Source organism: Macrosteles quadrilineatus, unplaced genomic scaffold (assembly GCF_028750875.1).
Source record: "Macrosteles quadrilineatus isolate MER2022 unplaced genomic scaffold, UCM_ALF_1.0 Scaffold_9__3_contigs__length_116548681, whole genome shotgun sequence".
Taxonomy (NCBI): Eukaryota; Metazoa; Arthropoda; class Insecta; order Hemiptera; family Cicadellidae; genus Macrosteles; species Macrosteles quadrilineatus.
Window position 1 is genome coordinate 67379378 of NW_026542602.1, and position 13960 is coordinate 67393337.

Here is a 13960-nt window from a genome sequence, read left to right on the forward strand (position 1 = left end):
TTTACTAAATAATTCTTTTTTTTTAATTTATTCTAAACAGCAAACATTTATCAATACCAAAACGTCAAACAACCAACTACAACTTTATACCATAGTTCAAAAGGTAAAATTAGAGAATAAAAACAAGGTGCAAAGCATTTCTCAGATTTTCTGAACAACCACATTACATATTTTTGGTCGAGTTCTCGACCACTGGACGACCTCTAGTTAACATTAAAAAGGAATTTAAGAACTTTGACAGCTGTTTCAACTAAAAACTTGGATCTATGATATTCAATAACATTAAAAAGTTATAAGGTCTACCAACAGGGTGCAGCATTACTATTCTTTTGTACATTTATGACAACAGCTAATTTGAAAGCAGAAACAAAAACATGTGATATATAATAATAACTGTCAAAGTATGACTGTTTACAGTTATGTTTATATTTTTAATTTAATAAATAATTTGTAATATTGTGCGTATGTTTCATAATTAACTTTTTCTATTGTTTAGGTGTAGTGGTAGAACATTATGGATATGGTAGATGTATTGTACTATATCATACCGTTAGTTTAAGGAACAAAATATTCTCAAACCATATCCTCCCACATTACAAACACAAAGGACGAGTATAACTGCAATGAGCATTTTATACACATATACCAACCCCGTACGACGAAGGACGGGTACTCTGCTAGTAGACAATATATTGGGGTGGATTTTCAAATTGCTTTTATGTAAAGGTAAAAAAAAAGTTAAAGTGGCACACACTGCTGTAATTCTTTGCTTATTAAGGCTCCAGCAATATGAAATTTAACATTTATTGAAAGACTCATACATACATATTGTTCAAACCCCTATGTATATTTAATATAGAAACTCCAAGTTGCCTTTTGGGTGAGCCGTAAAGTACATTATTAGAGTAGACCACGTTAAAAATCTTTAAATTTACTCCACAAACTTCCTTAGTGTAAATTAATACAATTGCAAAATAGGCAGTAGTTCCGAAATGACTTTTTAATTTATAATTGAAAAAAAAAAAAAAAAAAAAAAAAAAAAAAAAAAAAAAAAAAAAAAACATTGGTCTTGAAGCGATGGATAAGAGACTAACGTTGTTAAAAAACGATAAAGAAATAAACTGAGTCGGGTTTATATTCTCAATTCTGTTTTATATCTTTTCCTCTTGGGAAATTATTGCCCCTAACACCTTTACGAGATTTTATGAAAAAATATTTCATTACTTTATGTGCTCAAATGCAATACCTATGCAAAATTATTCTACCAAGTTTAATGCTTCTTTAAATACTATTATTGTCTATTATACATATTATTAAAATTAATTGCTCTAATCTATGTCTCGTCATTACTTTTGAGATAACTGTTTAAAACCCTTACAATGTAAATCTAATATTTTTTGGTCTTAATTAAAATAAATGTTCAAGATGTATACAAGAGATCCTTGAAGGTGTTAGTGAGATATAAAAGACACAACATCTAGAACGACCAGTAAATATTGAATTTAATGGTTACGATTTAAATCACGCCATCACGTTTACAGTAGTCATAATTTCCTATGACTTTAAAAGAGTCAACTCGAAGATTATGGAAATACTCACGATGTACATAAAAGGTCGATATAATCAACATTTTCTTGTAAATATCTTTTATAATTTTTCAAAAGCTGATCTAGTTTTTTAGTGTTTTCTACAAATGTTTCCCGCTCATAGCCACATTAGGGTGTCCATAATAACAAATATAAATAAATAAAAAAACATTATTTCTATTTCCTCTACTAGGTGATGTTCTATGAGTTTCGTATGTTACCATAGTTTGCAAATCGGATCTTTCAATGATTGATTAAGAAATGCAGCAAAGTGTTAATTTAGTCTCCTTCCGTCATGTCCTTCATAAGGATAACATGGGAACTTTAAAAGCTACTGGGGCACTGCCTAAGAGACTTTTTCAGAAATATGAGGCCAGTTTTCAAATCTACACACCTAGACGAACATTTTAGTATATTATAATATGTGGGGTTATATCTTAAAACAAAATAGCCTTATTGTTTACAAACTTTCATGTAGCGTATTATTTATCATCTATATATTAAAAGGCAAGTATGTTTCTTTAAACCGTTTTTTTCAGCTCGTGTGCATTCCAGGGAAAATCCAAACATATTGTTAGAAATATATTTTCATGTAGATGTGCACAATCCCTTTATAAGTTAAAATATGCTTAAAAATAAACACAAAATATTAATTTAAAATATAAAAAAAATAACCTAGACCATAGTTTATGGGTTGCCATGCTGGTGACGAAATAACAACAAAATATAAACAGAAAAAAACTAACGGAATAAATTACAGTACAATCACATGTTTTATTTACATCATGGGGTAAAAATAGAAAAGCTTGTATATTACATATTTTTGGTCGATCACTAGTACCTCCACTAGTATAGGCTAATATTATATTAGTAATATAAGTTATTCCGATAAAGTCATACATAAAAAACAATGCAATTGAAATTGGACAAGTCTCGGTGAGAAATCCTTGTGTTTCATGCTTCTTATACAGTTAAAAAAACACGAGATGTAGCTCAGATACTGACATACATATTTGATTGGTTTTGACAATTATATAGGCTTAATATTTGATGGATCTAGTCACATTTCAATCCAAGTTTTTAGGTGTACACCCTTAAAACTATGATCCATCATTAATTAATCGGGATTGGTAACGTGACTATTCGTAATCTTCTATTAGCATTTTTAATTGGTAACTTGACCCGTTAATTTTGAGGCCATTTCTTGATCGTTATTATAAAATATATTATATACAGGGAAATAATATTTATAACTTCTATTAATTCTGGTAATATTTTATGTCTTATAAATAATTTTGTGTTAAACCTCTTAGTAATTTGGTTAAATGTTATGTTAAACTTACATATACAAAATTGCAACACCTCCCAGTACCAATCTAAACAATATCAGAGTAATGTGCTGTATTTTAGTTAAGCCTTTACCTCGGCATTAGCTTTGTAAGAGAGTGCTTTCAGAACTACAACTGCATTTAATATTAGCCGCTTCTAATTAAATAACTATGTTTAAGCTTTAAGACTTGAGATATCTGCATTTAATTACGTTAACTTCTGTTTTGAATGTTTTTAATATAGTATAACCATTCAAATTATCTTTATGAATTAAATACCTATATACTCCAACAAATAAATTATAAACTGTAAATTCCTTGCATCATCTAAACAGACTGGGAAAAATGAGAGGTAAAGGTGAATATCCTTCCGTAACCTGACTTAATGTAACGAGATTTGAGGAACGGGGCTCTTCAAATCAGTGAACCAGTATTTAACTGATTGCTTACCCATGGATTCAGCAAAAGGGACAGAACTGACTTCGGATGTATATAATATGCACTGTCATAAAAGTAAAAAAATAATTCTTTGTAACCCAGCCTAATTCTATGAAATTTTGTTTAAAATAACCTAACATTCAAATTAGAATAGTGACATTTTCTTGGGAGCAACAATGTCAATAAACAAATAGTTTGCATAATCCTTATATATAATTCTGTAAGACAAAATTTTTACCAGAAAATTGTGGACGTCTGGTAAGTCGCAGAAAGGTGGGAGGGGTCTTAAATTAAAGGTCTTGACCCCAGGGACTCGGGAAAAATAGCAGAATTCCCATAAATTTACCAAAAAAACGAGATAAAACGTAAAATATACACCATAAGAAATGCATGGGGACTGAAAAACGTCTGCATTCTATCAGCTGTTACTTATTTATTTGCAATGTTGTTTACATTTATTCCGAAAGTCAATGTTGGTAAATACTGTTTCAAAATGAATTGTGTTTAATTTTTTTGTTTTCCGTTTTTATAATGAGTGAAGTAACTAGACAAGCTAGCTAGGGGAAGACCTGCAAGACGTGGAAGAGTGTCCAGGAATTCAACAGACTTAAGAAATTCAAAAGAGAACGTAATGTAGGGCCTAACTGTGAAAGAAATCCAGAAGCTGTTTTACAGCCTGTCTTTAGAAGAACGCTGGAAAATGAGTTGAGTGTTGTTTCTCACAATCTAGGTCCTCTTAAAGCACTTGCATGCATTGTGACCAAATTGTGACGCATTTCACTTCACAGAGGAGGCCACAAATGGACATTTCAACGCATGTTGCAACAATGGACATGCCACAACCACAAGTAAATGACGAACTAAAAGAACTGTTTTTACATGATTCGAACTTCATAAAAAACATAATGCAATACTTATAAAAATAAATAATATTCTAATAATATTTTACTTTTTAATCATATTGCAATGGCTTTTGCGTCGCTTTCCGCTACACAAAAAGAGATTCCGGGAAATGGGCCTTACTGTCTTAAAATTCAGGGATAAATGCATAGAAATATTTCTGACTTACTACCGCAAAATGGGGAGTGACCTTCATAATAATTAATAATAATTTTAACCTTTACATTTGATTCTCAAAATGGAAACTATAACAGAATTCGTAAGATTACAAAACAAATCTTCAATTTTTAACTAGAAAAGATGTGCAATGTTTGGCAGTATGATTTCAGCTCTGATTCGTCGTTCTCCGGGCTCAGGCCAAACCGTGTGCACGTTTCCATTTGTTAATAGGTTGTGTTATTGAATTAATCATTATTTTACAATTGTATTTCATTGACACATCAGAAAGCAACTAATTTACGACTCCAACGGAAGGAAAACCAAGATATAAAACAAGAAACACTGTTAATTTTAAGTAACATAAAATTGATAATTTTAAAAAATATTTCGAATATTTGTCTTTTTATATATGTTTTTTTTTTATTGTAGTCTAAATTAGGGGCTATGGCCCCTACAGGCCACTAGTTTTATTTAATATCGTATAGAAATCCTTAACCATATCACCTGTTCGTACAACAATAATTAAAAAAAATGTGTGCTATAATGTGTTTTGAATTTTCTGCTTAACATACCTATGTTTGTTACTAAAGAATGTATCTTTGAATAGGGTTGACGTTGGCCAAGGCAATTATTTTTTTGACTTTGATTTGTTAATATGCTGATATTCTCATATATGTTATCTTAAGTACCGTATCATTATGAGTATGTTAACTTTTCCACGTTAAAGTATTACACAGTAAAAAGAAGTTACTGATTTACTAATAATAATAAACTACGTTACACGTGTGGTAAATATACGTAATGGTAAATTAGTAATTGGGAATCGGGACAGTTCAGCATTAATTTAAATATATATTTTTTTTATTATGATAATGACTTTACAAAATTTAAAATCGCAAATTGATTAATGTTTTTAATAATGAATCAAGATAGCAAATGCAGCCCATATATTGTGATGGATATTTTTAGACGTTAGTGAAAAAAATATACAAAGTTACAATGCATTGTGAACGGTTCAGATACATGGTGCCTAGAGGTACCTTTTGCTTGGGGCGACAGATGCGACTATCGCCGAGCGCGGAGCGACAGTCGCGGGACACTGCTCTTTTGGGTTTTGCTGTTTTGAATAGTCCTGTTTTGCTTGCAGCTACTGTCGCTAGAGTCGCGAGCGGCAGTCGCGGGACACTGCTCTTTTGGGTTTTGCTGTTTTGAATAGTCCTGTTTTGCTTACAGCTACTGTCGCTAGAGTCGCGAGCGGCAGTCGCGGGATACTGCTCTTTTGGGTTTTGCTGTTTTGAATAGTCCTGTTTTGCTTACAGCTACTGTCGCTAGAGTCGCGAGCAGCAGTCGCGGGACACTGCCCTTTTGGGTTTTGCCGTTTTGCATAGTCCTGTTTAGCTTGCAGGTACGACATATGTACACCATATCACATGTTACCATACCTAGTTTACCTGCGATACTCCTTCGATACAGACGATCCCAAATTTACTTTCTCTAACGATCATGTAAATGATTTAACATAAAACTTATAAATAAATAAAAAATAATTCTCATCTAAGTAGTGGCGAACCCAGAAAGAGACATCACTTTAGGCACGTTTTCCCCATAAGAATAACATGGTGAGCTTTTTTTGACCACTTTTTTAAAAATCCAGCTCTTGGCCTATACAAGCCTATATAAATGTTCAATACCATTGTATAACACTATTACTATTTCAAATCCACATCCATTCACAAAATCGAGCGAGGTTTGTACGCGAACTCGGGCGCGCTCCCCCATATAAAATGCATGCTACCCATATAAAATAATGTTAAATTTTTTTCTTACTTTTTGATTTTTTTATGTTGTAATATTGTTTATAATCAAAAGTTGACACCCACTACGTTTGCCAGAATTTCAACCGTTTTGCCGTATCTCAAACCGTTTTCGAGATATAAGCGTTTTTAGATAGTTTTACGGACTTAGACGATTTTTCATGGTAAATTTTATTTGTACCCATATAAAATAATGTTAAATTTATTTCTTACTTTTTGATTTTTTTATGTTGTAATATTGTTTATAATCAAAAGTTGACACCCACTACGTTTGCCAGAATTTCAACCGTTTTGCCGTATCTCAAACCGTTTTCGAGATATAAGCGTTTTTAGATAGTTTTACGGACTTAGACGATTTTTCATGGTAAATTTTATTTGTACTCATATAAAATAATGTTAAATTTTTTTCTTACTTTTTGATTTTTTTATGTTGTAATATTGTTTATAATCAAAAGTTGACACCCACTACGTTTGCCAGAATTTCAACCTTTTTGCCGTATCTCAAGCCGTTTTCGAGATATAAGCGTTTTTAGACAGTTTTACGGGCTCTGTCACAAGGGCCAAGTGAAGCGGTCACGAGACTGGGGAATCCTCAGGTGGTGACGTCACCGGGGACGAGTCTATATATAGAAGTGGCATCCGGGTGATATTTCATTCTCGAGCGTGATGCCGACCTGTCAACACTGCTCCACCTCGCTGTCCAAGAAGAGCAATTTGGTCCGCCACTACAAGCTAGTACATCAAATGAAGGTGAAACTGTGCAAGGTATGTGATTTAATCTGTGATGATAATGTGGTTCTAAAATCGCATATATTACAAAGTCATAAGAATTGTAATTTTTGTAAGAAAAATGTGGTTGGTCATTTTAAAAGACACGTCAATTCTTGCAATAATTGTCCATATACAATGATTGAATTTGTTGGTGAATCGATTAGAACTGAACTTAAAAATACTCTTCAGTCTTGTCCTCTGCCAATAAAATGGACTTTAGTAAGGAGAATTAAATTTATAAAATATTCAATGGATCAAAGTGGACAATTAGTTAATGAAAAAGAATGTATTGCAGATTTTAGAAGCCTTACTACCTTAACTATTGAGAAAAGAGATTTAAAGCCTCAAATTGAAAATGCACTTTTAAAGATTGATGCTTCCATACACAAATACCAAGCCCAAGGCAGTGGATGGATATATGACCATACTAAGTATTGGCAGTTGCACGTTTACAAATATAAGCCCTTAACTCCAAAGTCATATATTCCCACACCAGAGAGTATTAAATCGAAACATGCAGTTTTAAATATAAAAAATGATGATAATAAATGTTTTCTTTGGTCGGTATTAGCAGCTTTATATCCAAGGAACTCTAATGAAAATGCTAATAGAGTCTCCAGCTATGCACCCTACATAGGTCATCTGAATATGACAAACATAAAGTATCCTGTGAAAATATCTGATATAGATAAATTTGAAAGACAAAATAATATAAGCGTTAATGTATTTGGGGTTGAAGATGATAAATGTATATATCCATTAAGAACAACCAAACTAAATAGTAATACTCACATCGATTTATTATTATTACAAGAAGGTCGTAAATCACATTACTGTTTAATTCGTGATTTTAATAGGTTAATGTTGAGATCTACAAAAGATAACAATAAGAAGTATTTTTGTAAGTTGTGTTTGCAACATTTTTACACTAATGATATATTAGAACGTCACATAACATATTGTAAAAATGTTGATGCTCAACGAGTGGAAATGTCTAAACAAGATACATTACAATTTAAAAATTATAAATATCAACTTAAAGCCCCATTTGTGATTTATGCAGATTTTGAATGCTTTATAAACTCTAACAACCATACTCCATCTGGATTTGCATTTGTTGTAGTGAGAGATTCTAAGATTATTTCTGAAGAGTTATATAGTGGTGCAAATGTTATGGATGTATTTTTCAAAAGGTTATTTGAGACTTATGACTTCATTAAACGTCAAATGTCGATATATATTCCTCTTGTAATGACTCCTGAACAAGAGGCATCTTTCCAAAACTCAACGCATTGTCATATTTGTGAAAAACCCCTATATTTTGATAGGGTGCGAGATCATTGTCATTCATCTGGCTGATACCGTGGAGCTGCCCACAATGATTGTAATTTAAACTATAAAGTAACAAAGAAAATCCCAGTATTCTTCCATAACTTGAAAAATTACGATGGACATTTAATAATGCAACACTTGGGAAAATATGATCGTAAATTAAATTGCATAGCCAAAGATATGGAAAAGTACATTTCATTCTCTGTTGATGATTTAATATTTTTAGATTCCTATAACTTTCTGTCACTTCCATTATATAAATTGGCTTCCAATTTAAATACATTTAGATTCATAGACAATCCTCTACTACAGCGTAAAGGTGTATTTCCCTATGAATTTATGACGGGACCAGATAAGTTTGCAGAGTCTCTACCCCCAATTGAAGCATTTTACAGTACTCTAACTAAAGAACATATCTCTCCCATTGAATATGAACATGCTAAAAATGTCTGGACCCATTTTAATATAAATAATTTACAAGAATATCATGATTTATATCTTAAAACAGATGTATTGCTACTGGCTGATGTCTTTGAGACTTTTAGAGACCTGTGTTTAAAGGATTATAAACTTGACCCCGTACATATGTATTCACTTCCTGGATTAACATGGGAGGCCTGTCTTAGAATGACAGGTATAAAATTACAATTATTTCAAGATATTGACATGCATTTGTTCATAGAAAGTGCAATCAGAGGAGGAGTCAGTATGATTTCCACACGTTATGCTAAAGCCAATAATAGATATATGGGTGAACACTATGATCCCAATCAAGAGAGTGTGTATTTAATATATTTAGATTGTAACTCGCTATACTCTACAGCAATGTGTGAGCCACTGCCTGTGGATGAATTCCGTTGGACTAATGAGATAGACTACAAATACAATCAAAATTATGAGTTTGGTTACATTTTAGAAGTTGATTTAAAATATGATAAAAGCTTACATGATTTACATAATGACTATCCATTGGCACCAGAGAAAATGAATGGGAAATTAATACCAAATTTAAATGACAAAACTAAATATATTTTACATTATAAAGCATTACAAAAATATGAGGAATTGGGGTTGGTTGTTACAAAATACCATAGAATTTTAAAATTTAGACAATCAAAATGGCTTGCACCCTATATTAATTTTAATATTGAAAAACGAAAAAGTGCTAATAATGATTTCGAAAAAGACTTTTACAAATTGTTAAATAATAGTCTCTTTGGTCGAACAATTATGAATCAACGAAAGTTCCGTGACATATATCTCAAGGATGAGTCACTATTAACAAAATATGTCACTAATCCAAGGTTTGACTGTAGCAAAAAGTTCGATAACAATTTACATGCTATACATTTAAATAAATTAGTTGTAAAGTTTAATAAACCAATATATTTAGGAATGACAATTTTGGATATTAGTAAAGTAATAATGTATGATTTCCACTATAATTATATGTCAAAATTTAAGAATAAAAGATTTCTAATGACAGATACAGATTCATTAATGTATGCTATAGTTACAGAGGACTTTTACAAGGAAATAGAATGTGACTTGCACTATTTTGATACCTCTGGATATAGTAAAGACCATTTCTTATACTCTGATAAAAATAAAAAAGTCACTGGAAAGTTTAAAGATGAATTAGGTCGTCATATTATGTATGAATATTGTGGTTTAAGACCAAAGTTATATTCTTACATTCCTCTAAAATGGTTATATGAAGAAGACAAGCAAGCTTTAGAGGTGAAGAAAGCTAAAGGAGCTGATGGTGCCACTGTTAAACATCTCCTCAGACATCAACATTATTTGAACTGCCTTGCAACTGGGCAAGATTACTATGAGAATGTGACAAGAATTAAATCTACAAATCATCATCTTCAAACCTTGACCATGAATAAGAAAGTACTATCCTTTGACGATGACAAGAGGTTTATTCTGGAAGATGGTATCAATACTCTTGCGCTTGGTCATTATAAAATTGATCAAACATAAATTGTATGTGTAGATATATAATAAATACAAATGTTAAAAAACTCCAGTCTTTTATTTATTTACCCTTACCATCCTCTTGATAGAATTGGTCAAACATAAATCTATATTTGCCATTATTCTTTGACCTTTCTTTGTCTATTACGAAAAAGCCATATTTAGTTTTATCCCAACATTGATGACAGAGATTTTTAAATTGGTCAAATGAAAAGTCATTACCAACATGATTGTGATATACATGTTTTAAATTTAAATCATCTTGTTTGAATAATATTAGGAAATTTACATTATCACGTAAATGTTTGTGTACTTTGCTGTAAGATTGACACAAGTAAAAACAGTTAATATTTTTGTGTCGACCCATTGAGAAAAATTGTGTAATATTTGGACTATTTATGTCATCAAATACAACAACTGACTGTGATTTTACATCATTTGGTGTGATTTCACAGTCAGTAAACGTGTGTAATTTCACTTCGTCACACAAACTAAATATTTCAATTATTTTTTTATATTTTTCTTGTTCTAAAGATTTAGATATTAAATATAAGTTTGTAAATTTTAATCCTTCCTTTCTTACAATTAAATTGTAAATTACAACCGTCTTCCCACTTCCACTTGGACCACAAATAACACATCGAATATTGGTAGGAAATAGACCCAACTTCTTTGGTATATTTTCCTTAGTATGTACTATTTTAAATTTATGTTTTTGTTGAATAAAAGACATTTTTTATATAATAAAAATGGTAAAAAATGATAATAAGAAAACATGTAAAAAGGGCAAAGGTTTATTCCTAAAGCCTTACAGGGGTCGAGGGTTATTGAATACTCTTATAAATAACCTTCCATTCCCACTTCACATACCATCATATCAGTACTGTGGACCTGGAACGAATATACGTGGGAATCTAGCCAAAAATGTACCTCCAAAAAATAAACTAGACTCTTATTGTAAAGAGCATGACATATTCTACATGAATAATCCTGATACCGCTGCTCGGAACAAAGCAGACATGAGATTAGCAGACTTAGCTTGGACTAGAGTTACGGCCAAGGACGCAAGTCTTGCTGAAAAAGCTGCTGCTTATGCCGTGACAAATTTGATGAAGGCAAAAGCAAAAATGGGAATGGGATTAAAATTTAATAAAAAAGATGGACAACTACCAGCTGTTAGAGGCCGCAAAAGACGTGCCTCACTTCAGAGGGGTGTACCTAAAAAACGAGCTAAAAAATCTAAAACCAAGAGTAAAAGAGTGCGGAATAGTTAATTTGGATAGCTCATCTGGCACACATTGGACAGCATATCGTAAAAATAAAGATATTGTAATTTATTTTGACCCATTTGGAATCCAACCTCCAAAAGAAGTAATTAAATATTTTGAGGGATATAAAATCTTCTATACAACCGATCAAATACAACATTTAAATAGTTCTATTTGTGGAATTTTATGTTTATCATTCATAAAAAATTTTTGTTTATAAAAATGGATTCATTTACTATAACATTTTCGGGTACAGAGCCAGAGCTTAAGTCAGTGTTCTTTCCTCCCATAGAATTAAATGATGACTATGTAATTGGATTAGTAGATTTTCAAAGTTATAATTCTATATTTAATGTTAAAAAACCTCTAAATACTTTAACATATTATAAAGTAGAAAAAAAAAAACATTTCCAAAAGGAGATATCTCAGTTGATGATTTAAACCAGTTATTAGATGGTAAACTTAAAGTTATAATAGATAAAAATGGAGACGCATTAATTAATACTAAATCCAAACTTTTATTCAAAGGGCTTATTCCAAAATTAAATCAACTTAAAGGCAACAAATTAACCATTGGAGAAGGTGATGATGTTTTCTATTATGATCACAATGCTCCAGTTACAATAGAAATTTCTGAAGGAACATATGAGGTGGTTGAGCTTGCAAAGGAAATTCAAAAGCAAATCCCAGACTTTTTCCTTACAGCTAATAATAAAACTATGAAAGCGACATTACTTTCTAGCCATGTGTTTGATTTTACAAAACCATGTTTAGGGTCTGTCTTATTGGGATTTAAAGGTGTTTCTACTCCTGGTGTTCAGTTTGAATCTACAAATAAAATAAACATTAATAATGTAAATGTGATTAGAGTAAAATGTAATATTGCAAACGGGTCCTATTTAAATGGCAACAAATCACACACCATACATAGCTTTTATCCAGAAGCTCCTCCTGGCTACAAAATTATTGAAGTTCCAAGAAATATTATATATTTTCCTGTAAATAAGAGAAGTTTAGATGTTGTCAGTATTACATTTGCCGATCAACACGACAAGGCAATTGACTTTAACGGAGAAGAAACTACAATTACTTGTCATATAAAAAAGATATGAGAATTTATAAGAATTTATCTATAAGTGTACAAAATGCTAGGTTCCTAAAGTCAATAGGACTAAAGTTAAAATTTTCTATTAATAAAAATGGAAGATTTTCTAGACGTTACAGGGAAATCCCAATTCGACGATAGTGTGGTTAAAATTACAAATCACTCCTATGTTCCCCACAACACTTTGGCAATAAATAATTCTGATGAAATTCGAATATGTATTAATAATCAAGATTTGCTAACTCTCCCATGTAGGAGTTATCTGTATATTAAGGGAGAAATTGAAAATCATGATAAAGGTCATTTTATAAATAATGCATTTGCGTTCTTATTTGATGAAATTAGATACGAAGTTGCAGGTAAAGAAATAGACATTGTAAGAAACCCAGGAATTTCTAGTCTTATGAAAATATTGAGCTCTTACAATAAAACTACTAAATTGTCAAATGTAGCATTTGATTCTGACACGAATTTAAAAGAGTTCCATATAGGTGGTAAGTTCAGTACTTGTTTGCCATTAGAGTTGTTAATGGGTGTATTCGAGGATTTTAATAAGGTTTTAGTAAATGTCAAACAAGAATTGGTGTTGAAAAGATCCAAAAATGATTTGAATTGTATATTAACAACCACTAGTGCTCCAGCCAGTGGCACTGCTGATACAATTCCCAAAATTACACTTAACTCTATTCAATGGGTCATGCCACATGTGATACCATCAGATGGGGAGAAGTTACAATTACAAAAGATATTATTGCAAAATAAAAATTTGCAAATTGCATTTAGAAGTTTAGAGTTGCATGAACTTCCATCATATCCCAATACCACAAGACATACATGGTCAGTAAAGACATCTTCAAGTTTGGAGAAGCCTAGGTATATTATATTTGGTTTCCAAACAGCTAGGGATAATAGTGCACGAAAAAGAACTGACGAATTTGATCACTGTAAATTAAAAAATCTCAAAGTATTTCTAAACTCTGAATATTATCCTTATAGTGATTTAAATCTTGACTTTGAAAATGGAGATGTCTCTAAAGCTTATGAGATGTTTATGAGGTTTAGAGAGACTTACTATAATACTATCCCAGATCCTATGATTAGTAGGGCTGAGTTTATGAAGAAATATCCACTAATTATAATAGACTGTTCTAGACAGAATGAAACAGTGAAGGAAGGAATTGTTGATATTAAATTAGAGATTGAAACTGCAGACAATGTGCCAGCAAATACATCTGCATATTGTTTGATAATACATGATAAAGTGTTTGAGTACAAT